Source organism: Corythoichthys intestinalis, chromosome 15, assembly GCF_030265065.1.
Source record: "Corythoichthys intestinalis isolate RoL2023-P3 chromosome 15, ASM3026506v1, whole genome shotgun sequence".
Lineage (NCBI taxonomy): Eukaryota > Metazoa > Chordata > Actinopteri > Syngnathiformes > Syngnathidae > Corythoichthys > Corythoichthys intestinalis.
Window position 1 is genome coordinate 43,576,427 of NC_080409.1, and position 13,980 is coordinate 43,590,406.

A 13,980-nucleotide genomic window follows, 5' to 3' on the forward strand; every position below is an offset into this window, starting at 1 on the left:
CCCAAAAGTAATTGAGTTACTAACTCTGTTACCTCATTGTAAGAATAATTAGTTACTCAGCAGGTTAGTCAGTTACTCTAGTTATTTTGATTAAAAAAAAAAAAAAAAAAGTTTCATGAATATGTCATTCATGGGGGGTGGCGTGGCTCAGTGGTAGAGTAGTTTCCCCCAACCCATACGATGTAGGTTAAGTTCTCCGCCCTGATGAACCCTTCTAAGTATCCTTGCGCAAGATACTGAACCCCACATTGCTCCTGGTGCTGCGTTACCTGTAGGTGGATGGGGATGTAGTGTAAAGCACTTTGAGGGCCTTGAAGGTGGAAAGGCGCTATACAAGTATACAGTGGGGCAAATAAGTATTTAGTCAACCACCAATTGTGCAAGTTCTCCTACTTGAAAAGTTTAGAGAGGCCTGTAATTGTCAACATTGGTAAACCTCAACCATGAGAGACAGAGTGTGGGAAAAAAAAAACAGAAAATTGCATTGTTTGATTTTTAAAGAATTTATTTCCAAATTAGAGTGGAAAATAAGTATTTGGTCACCTACAAACAAGCAAGATTTCTGGCTGTCAAAGAGGTCTAACTTCTTCTAACGAGGCTCCACTCGTTACCTGTATTAATGGCACCTGTTTTAACTCATTATCGGTACAAAAGACAGCTGTCCACAACTCAGTCACACTCCAAACTCCACTATGGCCAAGACCAAAGAGCTGTCAAAGGACACCAGAGACAAAATTGTTGACCTGCACCAGGCTGGGAAGACTGAATCTGCAATAGGTAAAACGCTTGTTGTAAAGAAGCCAACTGTGGGAGCATTTATTAGAAAATGGAAGACATACAAGACCACTGATAATCTCCCTCGATCTGGGGCACCATGCAAGATCTCACCCCGTGGCGTCAAAATGATAACAAGAACGGTGAGCAAAAATCCCAGAACCGCACGGGTGACCTAGTGAATGACCTACAGAGAGCAGGGACCACAGTAACAAAGGCTACTATCGCCGCCAGGGACTCAAATCCTGCACTGCCAGACATGTCCCCCTGCTGAATCCAGTACACGTCCAGGCCCGTCTGCGGTTCGCTAGAGAGCATTTGGATGATCCAGAAGAGGACTGGGAGAATGTGTTATGGTCAGATGAAACCAAAATAGAACTTTTTGGTAGAAACACAGGTTCTCCTGTTTGGAGGAGAAAAAATACTGAATTGCATCGGAAGAACACCATACCCACTGTGAAGCATGGGGGTGGAAACATCATGCTTTGGGGCTGTTTTTCTGCAAAGGGACCAGGACGACTGATCTGTGTAAAGGAAAGAATGAATGGGGCCATGTATCGAGAGATTTTGAGTGAAAATCTCCTTCCATCAGCAAGGGCATTGAAGATGAGACGTAGCTGGGTCTTTCAGCATGAAAAAGATCCCAAACACACAGCCAGGGCAACAAAGGAGTGGCTTCATAAGAAGCATTTCAAGGTCCTGAAGTGGCCTAGCCAGTCTCAACCCCATAGAAAGTCTGTGGAGAGTGTTGAAAGTCTGTGTTGCCCAACGACAGCCCCAAAACATCACTGCTCTAGAGGAGATCTGCATTGAGGAATGGGCTAAAATACCAGCAACATTGTGTGAAAAACTTGTTAAGAGTTACAGAAAACGTTTGGCCTCCGTTATAGCCAACAAAGGGAACATAACAAAATATTGAGATTAACTTTTGGTATTGAACAAATACTTATTTTCCACCATGATTTGCAAATAAATTCTTTAAAAATCAAACAATGTGATTTTCTGGGGTTTTTTTCTCCACATTTTTCAATGGGAGAACTTGCACAATTAGTGGTTGACTAAATACTTATTTGTCCCACTGTAACTCCATTGACCATGCATTCAAGAAAAAATTAGGGCATATGTTTTTTATTCTCCATAATCAACATTCAGCTGGCAACTAACTGCCATCAACAATATACTGAGTTCCGATAAAAAGTCAGTGTTGAGTGAAATATTTGTTTAATCATAACACAGCTCCAAAAATGATCAATGCTAACAATTGATCTTGTTGTTGCTCCGTCATTTGTTGCCATAGCTTCTCAGAAATTGAGTGAACCTGAGGCCGCATGATGAATAATCACCGCCTCGTCGTCATAGCCATGCTTTTAATAAAACTTTGATTACGGGAGTGGTGGGGGAAGGAATCTTGGATAAATCGTGTTTATTCTAGACTCTTACACTGCGATCTGGAAATATGATGTCTCAATCATGTGAATGTGAGCTGCGAAGTGGCTGACCTACCCTTCAACCCATTAATAAAAGAATCATCCCACTAAAGTCTACAGCAAAAGGAGCATCTTCGGCATTCGTTTTCCCACAAGTAAGCTATCGCAGTCAATGTTACCATTACTGTCAATATTAGTTGTGATATTTTATTCATACCATTACTAAGGAATTAGATCATCGTTGTTTTTCTTATCTGGAGTACGTAAATACTATGTGAGCAATTCCTACCAAACTGTCAGGGAGACCACAGGCTAAGGAAAATGCTATTTAAACTTCTTGGCCTGTCCCAACTGGGTAAAGTTTTTGGAGAAATTTGTTAGTACATCGGTCAAGGATATCTTCTTTATTTTGTTGAAATATTAGCATCACACAAAAACAGCTTTAAGGATTTTCTCATAACCTTTGGGAGGGAGAGATACGCAAGGATGAGCAAAGGAAATACCCATTTATATGAAACTTTTTGCGGTTTGTTATAACGACTGTCAAGGTCGGGTATTTATTCCCTAATAGGATTATGCAAAGACTATTTAAATCGATTCATATGGAACTGTGTAATGGGGAGCATAGGCCAAGGAAATCCTCATTTGAATGTAAACTTAGCTGGGTTATGCTGAAACATCAGATATGATTACCATGAGCAATAATCGACAGTTGGGTATGGAATTAGAATGTATTTTTTATTTTGAAATATTAGTTTTATTCATGTCTCTGAAGGAGACAATGTAATTTTTGACAGGTGCTTCTTAGCTACAAGCTTTTCCACGTCACTGCTTATAAATATCCAGAGAAAGGCAACATTCATAGACAAAAACAAAAAAACAAGCCCAGCTTAACTAGATGTATCAATATACATTTATTTTGATGCTCACTAATGTGGGATGTTATTCACCACTTCTTATGAGTTTTTTTTTTTTTTTTTTTAGAATTAAGTAGGGCTGCAGCTATCGATTATTTATTTAATCGATTGATTATTGAGTTCGAATAATCAAGTAATCGGATTACAAACATTTTATGTGTTGCAGAATGTATTTTAGGAGATGTAAAACAAAGAAAGTGTTTATGCTTGCGATAAAATTTATTTTGGTTGGCTAAGATTGTACTTTCAAAACAGCTTTAAATGTGAATACAAAATAAAATTCTAGAAAGTTCTTAAACTATACTAGGGTGACCAAACGTCCTCTTTTGCCCGGACAAGACCTCTTATTACGTGCTCTCCGGAGCGTCCGGCCGGGTTTCATAAATTCATGAAAATGTCCGGTTTTCCTGATTTTCACTGGACCAATTTGAAGAATTTGAATTTGAATCCCTCCAGCCGCTAGGGGGCAGCGCCTGCCTGCGTTGGCGTGGCTCCTACTAGTAGGGGCGGGAAAAGGAGTAGATCTTCTTTTTGTTTTTTGTTGGCAGTTTACCCTTTGTTTCATGGGGAATTACAACCATCTACTGACGGTTGACTGTTTGGCGAGAGATAGACTACAGTAAGGAGTTCAATAAGGGGTTTTAAGACGTGGCTCCATACACCTTTCTGTAAGTTTATCTCCTGTTAATGTCGATCACGTGTCTTCTGTTGTGTATTGGGTTATATGTGTACACAGAGATGCAGTATATTCTGAGAGTCTTAATTGTTCTGTGTTCGTTTATTTGGTTGAATGTTAGTATTCTAATTAGCTCTTTCTTATGAGGTTTTTTTTTTTTTTTTTTTTTTTTTTTTTTACAATTAATACGTATATAATGACAACTGTTGACTTCTGTTGGAGATTTGTACTGGTATAATCTGCAAAATCCCATTTGGTGTCGCATCATTGCGCTGACGATGATTGTAAACTTTTATAGCAAAGTTTGACTTTGCCTCGGCTCCCGGTACTCGGCATTATGGGCAATGTAGTTTTGAACTGCTGCGTTTGGAAACATGCTGGTTGAATAGCTTGTCAGTTTATTTCGGTTATTGATTGTGTACAATCTAGAACATTGAATGAGAATAAAAACGGAGTGGGATTAACAATTTGTCAACAACAATTGTTGTGATAGTAATTTATAAAAATGATGAGTTGGCACATAGCCTACTGTGTGTGTGCATTGACTGGACTACATTTCCATGGGTCTGCATTATACTAGTATTATTATTGTTTTTTTTTTGTTTTTGTTTTTTTAATAAAACTGAATTTTTCTATCCAGACGGAGGAGGCACACTTTAAATATATTAAAGAGATATAGGCATCTTTGAGTGAAATTCTAGTAAAATTCAAGTATCTCGAGGCCGGGCTGAGTGTCTGCTTTTTTTTAAATCGAAATATGGTCACCCTAAACTATACAGAACTGCACAGAACTACATTTCCCAAGAGCGATACATCCATTTAAAAATAAATTTAAATACCTAAGCTTAGCCGCAAACGGTATAAAAAAAAAAGAGGATCTAAGTAGAACAAAAGGCTAACTTGCATTGGAAAAGTCCGCTAGCTTAAATGCTATAAAATGCTAACTTTTTTTTTTTTTTTTACAATGCTCTTAACAAATTGTTCAAACACATATATACAAAAAAAGCTGCTAAATAAACTAAATTACAAATGCGTAATTGAACATTTTAGCTCAAAAAAAAAAAAAGCATAGACTTCACTATCAGTTGACGGGACACGGGGCTTGGGGCGATCCGTAGGAGGCCTATTTTCAAAAAAAGTAAAATTCTCAAAAGCATAGCTGCTAGCAACCTAAAACAAAAACAGGCACCTCCCTTAGGCATATATGAGTCTCTATGAGCAACGACATAAAAAAATTCAGTCGTTCCCTAAAAAAATCCCGATTACCGGTAATAATTTTTTAATAAGTGTAACAAAACTTAAATGGCTATAAAATTCTATAAAAATCACCAAATGTGGAGATAATCATCTATATTTATATATTTTATTTTATATATCTGTATATCTATATTATAATAGCAACTTAATTTTTTTTATTTAGTGCAATTTTTCAACAGCTAATAAAACAATTTTCACATCATAAACTAAATACTTTAGGAACGCATCCAGAACCATCTTAATTTTACTCAAAAAAAAGCAAAATTTGCATTTTTCTATACACAATCGCAATTTATTTACTGTTGGTTGAATTCCGATGTTACTTTTGCCTCAGCACAGAGGCAATTTTGCCGGCTATCTAGCCCTCGAAGTTTTTAGATTGAATTGTTACATAAAATATAAACCGTAAAAGGCTAATGTTTTTTGTATGAATGCAGAAATGTTTAAATTACTACTTTTTTGCCAAATAACGGGCAGTTGGCCGAAAATTACCTGATCATTTGAATGTAAATTTGCGGCTACTGTGTATGGATACATGGCCCCATCACAAAACAAAGTGCTTTTTAAGTTGAAAATTCTCTTAAATAAATGCGTACAACCAGGAATTTCTATAGATATGAACAGAGAACAGTCTAGATTCTTTGTTAAAAGCAAAAAAAAAAAAAAAAAAAAACGGGCAGTTATCATTCTTTTTACGTAAACATTACGAGTTAAAATTACGCTATTGTGTAAATCCAACGTGGCGACTGTCACAAAACAAAGAGCTTTTTAAGTTTAAAATTCTTGTAAATAAATGTGTACATCCTGGAATTTCTATAGATATGAACATAGAGCAATCTAGATTATTGGTTCCAAGCAAAAAAACGGGTAGTTATCATTCATTATACGTAAATATTTCGAGCTTGAGGTACACACATTTTTTTCCATACATTTTTATCGCAATGTTTCAAAGAGCATGCGATGGGCTATTTTATATCATACCGTAATTTTCGGACTATAAGCCGCTACTTTTTTCCTTCATTTTGAATCCTGCAGCTTATAGGCCAATGCGGCTTATTTCTTGATTTATTTGGGTTAATAGGTAACACTTTGTTTGACAGCGGCATCATAAGACTCCCATAATTGTGACATGACACTATTATAGGCATTACTGAATGCTTACGACAGATGTCATTAGGTGTCATCCGGCAAATTATGTCACTAACTCCGTTTATGTCCAGCTCAGATCTTATACATCCATTCAAAAGTAAGATAATTTGCCGGATAATACTAAATGACATCTGTTATAAGCATTCATTAACGCTCATGACAGTGTCATGTCATAGCTATGATTGTCTAATTACAGTCTTATGGTGCCGCTGTCAAATAAAGTGTTACCAAATACCATAACTAGCAATTAATGAAACAACTGGAGCAGTAACTGAAGAAATAATTTGCACAGAACATGAATTTTGATTGTTATTTACATCTGTAGCGCTGCAATGCATGTTAGGAGGCATGTTGGACAACAACAGTGGTGACAGCAGGTGGCATCAGAGGTTGATTGTCTCCCCCAAGGGAGCAGTGATGGCCAAATGAAGCTTCCTGAAGCAATGAAGCTTTGCTTTTCATTTGTCTTGTGATATTACAGTCATATGATGACTAGAGGAGTTCCAAAAAATCGATTATTACATGCATCGCGATTCGACACGTGACGATTCGATTACGATTCATAAAGGTTCAAAAACGATTGTTTTCCCTCATAACCTTATGGCAGCTGCTCGTAGCAGACCGAAATTCAAGACACGTCTGCCTCCGGGCACCGTTAACGGGCGCACGCGCGTCATAATGGCTGCTGCTGTTTACTGAGAGAGATTTACTCCTTTTTAAAAGACTGAAAATAGATTTATGTATGAGACAGGAAGGAAACAGAAGTGCGACCCTGCGCAAGTTATTTTTTAGAGCAAGAGGGGAAGAGAGATAGTTCGTTGCTCCTTGTCTTTCAGATGTGCAGCAGTAGTTTTTAGGCATTTCAATCAAAAAATGTCCTGAGTGTGTTGCTAAGACCCGTGTGCATCTGTAAGAGGTGAGTACCCTCCTGTACTGTTTAGCCTCTATTGTTATTGTTTTTGAGATGTTAATAGTTAGCACTGAGCGCTAAGCTAATTAGCTAATTCGCTAAAGTGTATTTCATATGCAGAACGTGTAAAACCAAGTACAGCGGTAACAGTAAAAACATGTGAAATAGTACAGAACTCTGTGAAAACAAAGTATATTGGTTAAAAGAAGTCTTATTTCTGAAGACATTTTGTTTCCAGTAAATGTGGAATTCAGTCCACCTGTGTAAATTTTATTGTATTGTATTAATGATTTTGCGCTTTCTTGTAAAAAAAAAAAAAAAATATATATATATATATATATATATATATATATATATGTATAAAAAGCAGTTTTTTGTTGTATGGGCATGTTTCCATCGTTCCTGTTGAACTCATTAGGATATTTTAAATAAATAATGGACATAAATTTGTTTGGCTACTGTTGTAATTAGTAATGTACGATGCATCGATAATCGCGATAATCGTGATAATCATGATAACCGCGATCATCGTCGATACCGTGATCATCGTTCAGTAATCGAATCATAGCGCCCTGAATCGTAATCGAATCGAATCGTGGGGTGCCTAAGATGGCACACCCCTAATGATGACGTGGTCAAAGTGCTACCAGTTAATATGTTTGGTGTAAATATCCCATAATACAGTGAGGACAGTTACGGCTTATAGTCCGGTGCGCCTTATAGTGGAAAAATTACTGTAATTGCCTTGAATCCTTGACCAAATCACTCTTGAGACACTCCTGCGTGCTTTCAGGATGCAGTCAAACTTTTGTTCTTTTTCCACCTAAATCTGGCGTTTGAACGCAGCAGCTTATGTTTGAGTTTATTACAGTGAAAGCCAAATGCTCTGCCTGGGTCGGCCCACAACGGGATGGCGTCAGAAAAAATTCTTACAATGCCACTCTAATTAAAGGAATCCTCGAAGCAGCAAAATTTGATTCAAAGCTTTTTTTTAATCGAATTCCTCGAGTTAATCGATTAATCGTTGCAGCACCTTAATTAGGCAGTATTGTGTTTTGGATTTATTTGTTGCAAACACACAAAAACTCCTTTATCGATTACTTAACTGAACTGAATTAATTTGAATAGGGCCAAGAAAAAAGTAAACTCCATTAAGGAAATTATATTGCTTCAAAGAACAAATATATATTGCTTCAAATTTTACCTAATTATTTCAACATTTTATCTCCAGTTTCTTTGTGAACACTGTATTAATCATAATGTCATATTCAGGAAGCGGATATCAATGGATGTCTTAATTTAGTGCACATTCACGATCCACATTAAGAATCTTCAGCGTTGGCCCAGATGGAGTGCCGCTCCGGTTATCTATTTATCACAAGACAAGAGACTTCACGGAAAGCCAATTGAGGGAGGAAAAAGGGAAGACTGTCCCCACCAGTTAAAAAGCTTATTACATCTTTGAAATAAGATTCAACTGTAGAGACTGTGGTTGTGCTCCCTTATAATGAAGGAATTGACACTGAGATAACATTACACTGTAGTTGAATTGTTATGCCACCCAAGAACAAAGATTGTCTTAGCCTGTATTGTGCAGAAGCTACCTTTGTGCTACTTAGTGCATTTGATCAAAATACCTAACCTCATTTGAATATGTTAATCCTGATTGGGCAATTATCCAAGTTGGTATTTGTCAGCTCTCTGAATGTGGGCATTGCGTTATTAGAGGTAATTGTGAGGCTGTTGTCGACGCTTTCACTCATCTGTCTGTTTGGCTGAGATGGACAACCCTGTCAGATGGGATGTCTCGACTGGGACTGCTTCCCCGAATAAGGCGATATAATGAGATATGCTGATGGGCTGTCACCAGTTAGAGACATAATACCTGAGGCCAGAATGCAAAACATTGCCATTTACACAACCGATTCATGCAGAGGCTCAATGGAGAAACACAAATGATTAGGGGTGTAACGGTACACAAAAATCTCATTTTCGGTTTGGTGGGTCACGGCTCGGTTCATTTTCGGTACAGTAAGAAAACAAAATGCAAAATATAAATGTGCTAGTTGTTTATTACACACTTTTGTGCTTTCAACAATAGGAACATTAGCCTATACAAAGCTAGAATTCTGCTAAAAAAGTAGAGGGTATTTAAAGATAATAATCCAACAACAATTTGCCTTTCAAACCCCGCGTATTCGTCAGCTTTCTTTCTGAAATAAAGAAGAAAAAAAGAAGTCCTGTGGTAAAGAGAAAAGCAATCACAATGACAAAGATTTTAACATGTATTTTACAAGTGAAATGCCTCAATGAATCATTTTGAACATCATTATGAACGGTTTTCAAAAGCTTTATTGGTGGATTTTCTCAAGTTAAAGCGCCACACAGAAACTAATAAATTTAATTGTGTAAACAGGATCTGTGTATTATTCTTATTATTTAATTACAGGTCAATTTTTTTATTTAAATGGGCTATTATTTATTTTATTTGTTTATATTTTACAAATGTGATGTAGTATTCATTTATATTGTATATTTTATGTTGTATATCTTTAGTTCCTATGTGAATATTAGTAAAGATGTCCGATCACGTCATTTTCAAAGTATCGGAATCGGCAAAAAAATATCGGACATGCCTTTTTTAAATATATATACATTTTTTAATAAAATCCTTTTCTACTTGTATTTAACGTTACAGACAAAATGTCTTACACTTATCCAGAGTCTTTAGTTTTGGCTTAAAGTAGGGCTATCAAATTTATCGCGCTAACGGCAGTAATTTATTTATTTATTTTAATTTATCACGTTAAAATATTTAACGCAATTAACGCATGTGCTGCACTACCCACTCACGCATTTTCGCGTTCAATCTATAATGGCTCTGTTTTACCTATATACAGAGCTAAAAAAGGCAGCGTAAAATGAGTAGAGTGAATTTTGGCAGTCTTTAGAGCCTTTTTTTAATTGGCTAAAGCCTTACATTCCCTCTCTCAACAATTGGAAATATCGTGGGAAGCAATGTTGGGAAGAAAGGTAGTAGTTGATCTTTTTCTTAACACCCTATGTTGTTTCCCAACGCATAGAAGATATATCAGTTGGTGCCACTATGCACAGTCATGGTTGCACTTCCCATCATGCATTTGGGCAGAACAGTTAAATGGCTACAGTATCATTTACTGAAAGCTCAAAAAATACACTAGATGGCTGTATTTAGTCACAATACACAAGTCTTTCTGTCCGTGGATCCCTCTCACAGAAAGAATGTTAATAATGTAAATGCCATCTTGAGGATTTATGTCATAATAAACAAATACAGTACTTATGTACTTTATGTTGAATGTATATATTAGTCCGAGTTTTATTCATTTTTTAAATTAATGTATTGCCAAAATGTATATGATCGGGAAAAATTATCGGGAATGATTGGAATTGAATCGGGAGCAAAAAAAAAAAAAAAAAGCAATCGGATCGGGAAATATCGGGATCGGCAGATACTCAAACTAAAACGATCGGATCGGGAGCAAATACACATGATCGGAACAACCCTAAATATTATTTCCTACTTGTTTTGTTGTGGTAGGAGGGTTTTGTATTTAACACGGGGCCGTGTTGGTTATTATTATAGCAGAGAAGACAGCCGTAAATCAACAAAGTCAACTGTGCCCCGATCTACCACTCAAGAGATCTGATTGACTCAAAAAGTGGGTTACGATTGCATATTAGTTTGAAAATCGACCGGATCCACCGTATTTTTACACGAGTGACTTCCGGTCAGCCCAATCCTAGCTACTCGTATTGACGCAGGAGGGCCGCATCTCGCGTCAAATAATAAACTCTGCCGTTCTTTTCGCGTGCGTCACATTGAGCAGCTTCTGGGACGCGTCTAACACGCGGCCGCACTGCGACTGGTGTGCATTGGCTGATTGACTTTAACGCCCGCGTTTCACTGCGTTCTCGCAGTGGCCACGTTGTCGCGCCCTTAACGTTTCTGGGTTATATACTGTACGTGTTGGTCCTCATTACAGTAGAGAAGATGGAGTAAATATAATCTACACAAAGAAACTGTAACCCGATCGACTCACAGCCTCGAAAAGTAAGGGTTACATTACGTCAGAAACTCGTTCGGTACGCCTCCGTTCCGAACCGAGCACCCCGTACCGAAACGGTTCAATACAAATACATGTACCGTTACTATTGGTGCACGATAATTATTGGTCCAATAATTATCGGTCCGATAATAGGAATTATGACGTCATCCCGATAAATCCAATAACATCATTAATAGGACCGATACTATGTATTGTGCTGGCTTTACAGTTTACAGTGACTTTACACTCTAGTATAGGAAAGCAGTTGACCCTTTGCGGGGTATTGCTCCCACCTGCTGGTCAGAATAATTCATTGCATCTATTTTTTGTCACAGTAGTTCTGTTCACATTACAAGCTCATTCACATACACATTACGGTGTCTAGCGGTCGCATTGACAATCGTGAATGCTTTCTGTTACGTTTCCACCTCGGAAATATGTAAGTATTTTATGTTTACTATAACATATGGATGTGCACCATATGTTTACTTCTGTGGTGAAGGGTCATATGTACAGAACTTAATAAGTTGTTGTGTTATAGAAGCCAGCCAATGCTTTAGTAGCTTAAGCTAGTGTGCTATGCTATACATATAATAGTTGTGTATATAAGTGTATTGTGCAGTTTGTTGTATATTGAGTATTGAATATGTGCATTTTTCTGTTGTACTTTCACATTATTAAGACAAGTGTCTTCCCACAGAAGCAAGAAAAGACCAAGCCTTGTGGTTTATGAAAGTGCAATCATTTTTAGCTGGCTGTCGGGCAGTGCAGAAGTGAAACGCACTGTTTTGTTCATGTCATTATGAAAAATCTGGTGAGATCAAAGGCAAATCTATGTTGAATCCACACTCCTTTTTTTTTCTTTCTTTTTTTTTTTTTTTTTAAACTCCAGGTGTTCAAAAACTCAGGTTATACATTTAAAAAATATATATATTTATTATCGGTTATCGGTATCGGCTTTGAGGAGCAGGAAGTTATCGATATCGGTATCGGTTTCAAAAAATGGATATCGTGCAACCCTAACCGTTACACCCTTACAAATGATGCAACAGGAACAAATAAAAAAAAGAGCATGAGGTTGACAACATTGCATCACCCTGCACTTGACCTTGAAAGCCATAAGCTGTTTGACAAACACTGGGTTGCTCTTTCAGCCCAAGTCAGAGTGAGGGTAAGCACCGGACTGGCAAATAAGTTTTGCTTGTCTAAAACCTGCACAAGATCTCAACCAAGGTTGGTGGGTCACAAAGTAAAAATTCACTCTATGGCTCACCGTGAGTTTCCCATTTTATATTAACTAGATTGCACTTAGTGAGTTTCAAAATAATACATGCTCACTTGGTAACTCTGCATTAGAGGGGCGACGGAGCGGCAGTGCCCAACCAGGTGGCATTTTTCCATTCTAAATCTATTTAATGTTTTAGCTAAAGCTTTGAACGGATAAGCATCCGCAGCATGCTCACAGACAGCTCTGCATTTGGGGCTGTGTCAGACAGTCTTTTCTCATTAATACAGGGGAGGAATTGAATTTTGACACTTTATACGCACTATTAACTCAGCATTTTGTGCAGGAGTAGAAGGAGCTCCTCTTTTTTTTTTTTTACGCAAGTATTCAACATTTAGCTACAGTGTAAAGTGAGTACACCCCTCGCATTCCTGCAGATATTTAAGTATATCCTTATATGGGACAACAATGAAAAAAATGACACTCTGACACAATGAAAAGTAGTCTGTCTGCAGCTTATATAATAAATTGATTTTCCCCTCAAAATAACTCAAAATATAGCCATTAATATCTAAACCCCTGGCAAAAAAAAAAAAGAGTATACCCCTTAGAAACTACATCCCTAGATGCCGAGATTGAGTACTGCTTGTCATTTTCCCTCCAAAATGTCATGTGACTCATTAGTGTTACTATGTCCAGGTGTGCATAGGGAGCAGGTGTGTTCAAATTTGTAGTGCAGCTCTCACACTCTCTTATACTAGTCATGGAAAGTTCCAACATGGCACCACAGGCAAAGAACTCTCTGAGGATCTTCAGGCATGAAAATCTCTCACCTTTCGGCGAAATTCGCCGTTTTGAAGTCAAAAAGGGTGACCTACGTGAACTGTGTAGATCCGAGGAGAAACTTTTTAAGGGGGGGGGGGGGGGGAGTAGGCATGTGCCGGTTACCAGTGTCACGGTTTACCATGGAATGAAAACCTTGCGGTTTCAAAACTACTGAAATGATCTGTCACTCCGTATTACGGGATTCGCTATTATTTTTCGTGTGTCAAAAATACAGCCAAAAGTGGCGCGGCAGCGCTCACCCCTTTCCCGTTTGTTGCGGTGTGTGTCAGTGACGCTATTCCAGCGAACCCAAAAACAAAACACCAAGACACACTTTTCTTCAATTTGTTGAGCTCTCAAATCGTGGTAACTGAAATAAACAAAATGAATACATTTAAAACGTTGTACAATAGTATTTTTCCATGTGTGAGTAGCTTCAACAGATTAGCATCATGAAAAAGTTTGCCAAAAACAAAACACATTTTCCTTTCAAATTCTATATAAAAACTAATTAAAAACTTACAAGGACGAATGTTAGCCTAGGCTTAGCTAGGAGAGCAACTTCGTCGAGGTTTTAATTTAAGTCTCACAGCCGCTGAGTGAGGAACAAGTTTGAAGTGGAAAAAAGGATAGTGTCAAAGATCGCTAATTGCGACAGATGATCTTGTCCTAAGCACAAATTCACATTCGCTGAACGAGGAGAGGTCTCACTCCCAATATTTTTTTAGATGA

At 37.6% G+C, this 13,980-nt stretch overlaps 1 protein-coding gene across 1 annotated transcript in view; it reads right to left on the minus strand.

Annotated features, from left to right (window-relative positions):
* LOC130930751 (uncharacterized protein C14orf132) overlaps positions 1-13,980 on the minus strand; it is a 110,079-nt gene that overhangs the window by 69,566 nt on the left and 26,533 nt on the right. The gene's annotated exons all lie outside the window — the stretch shown is intronic.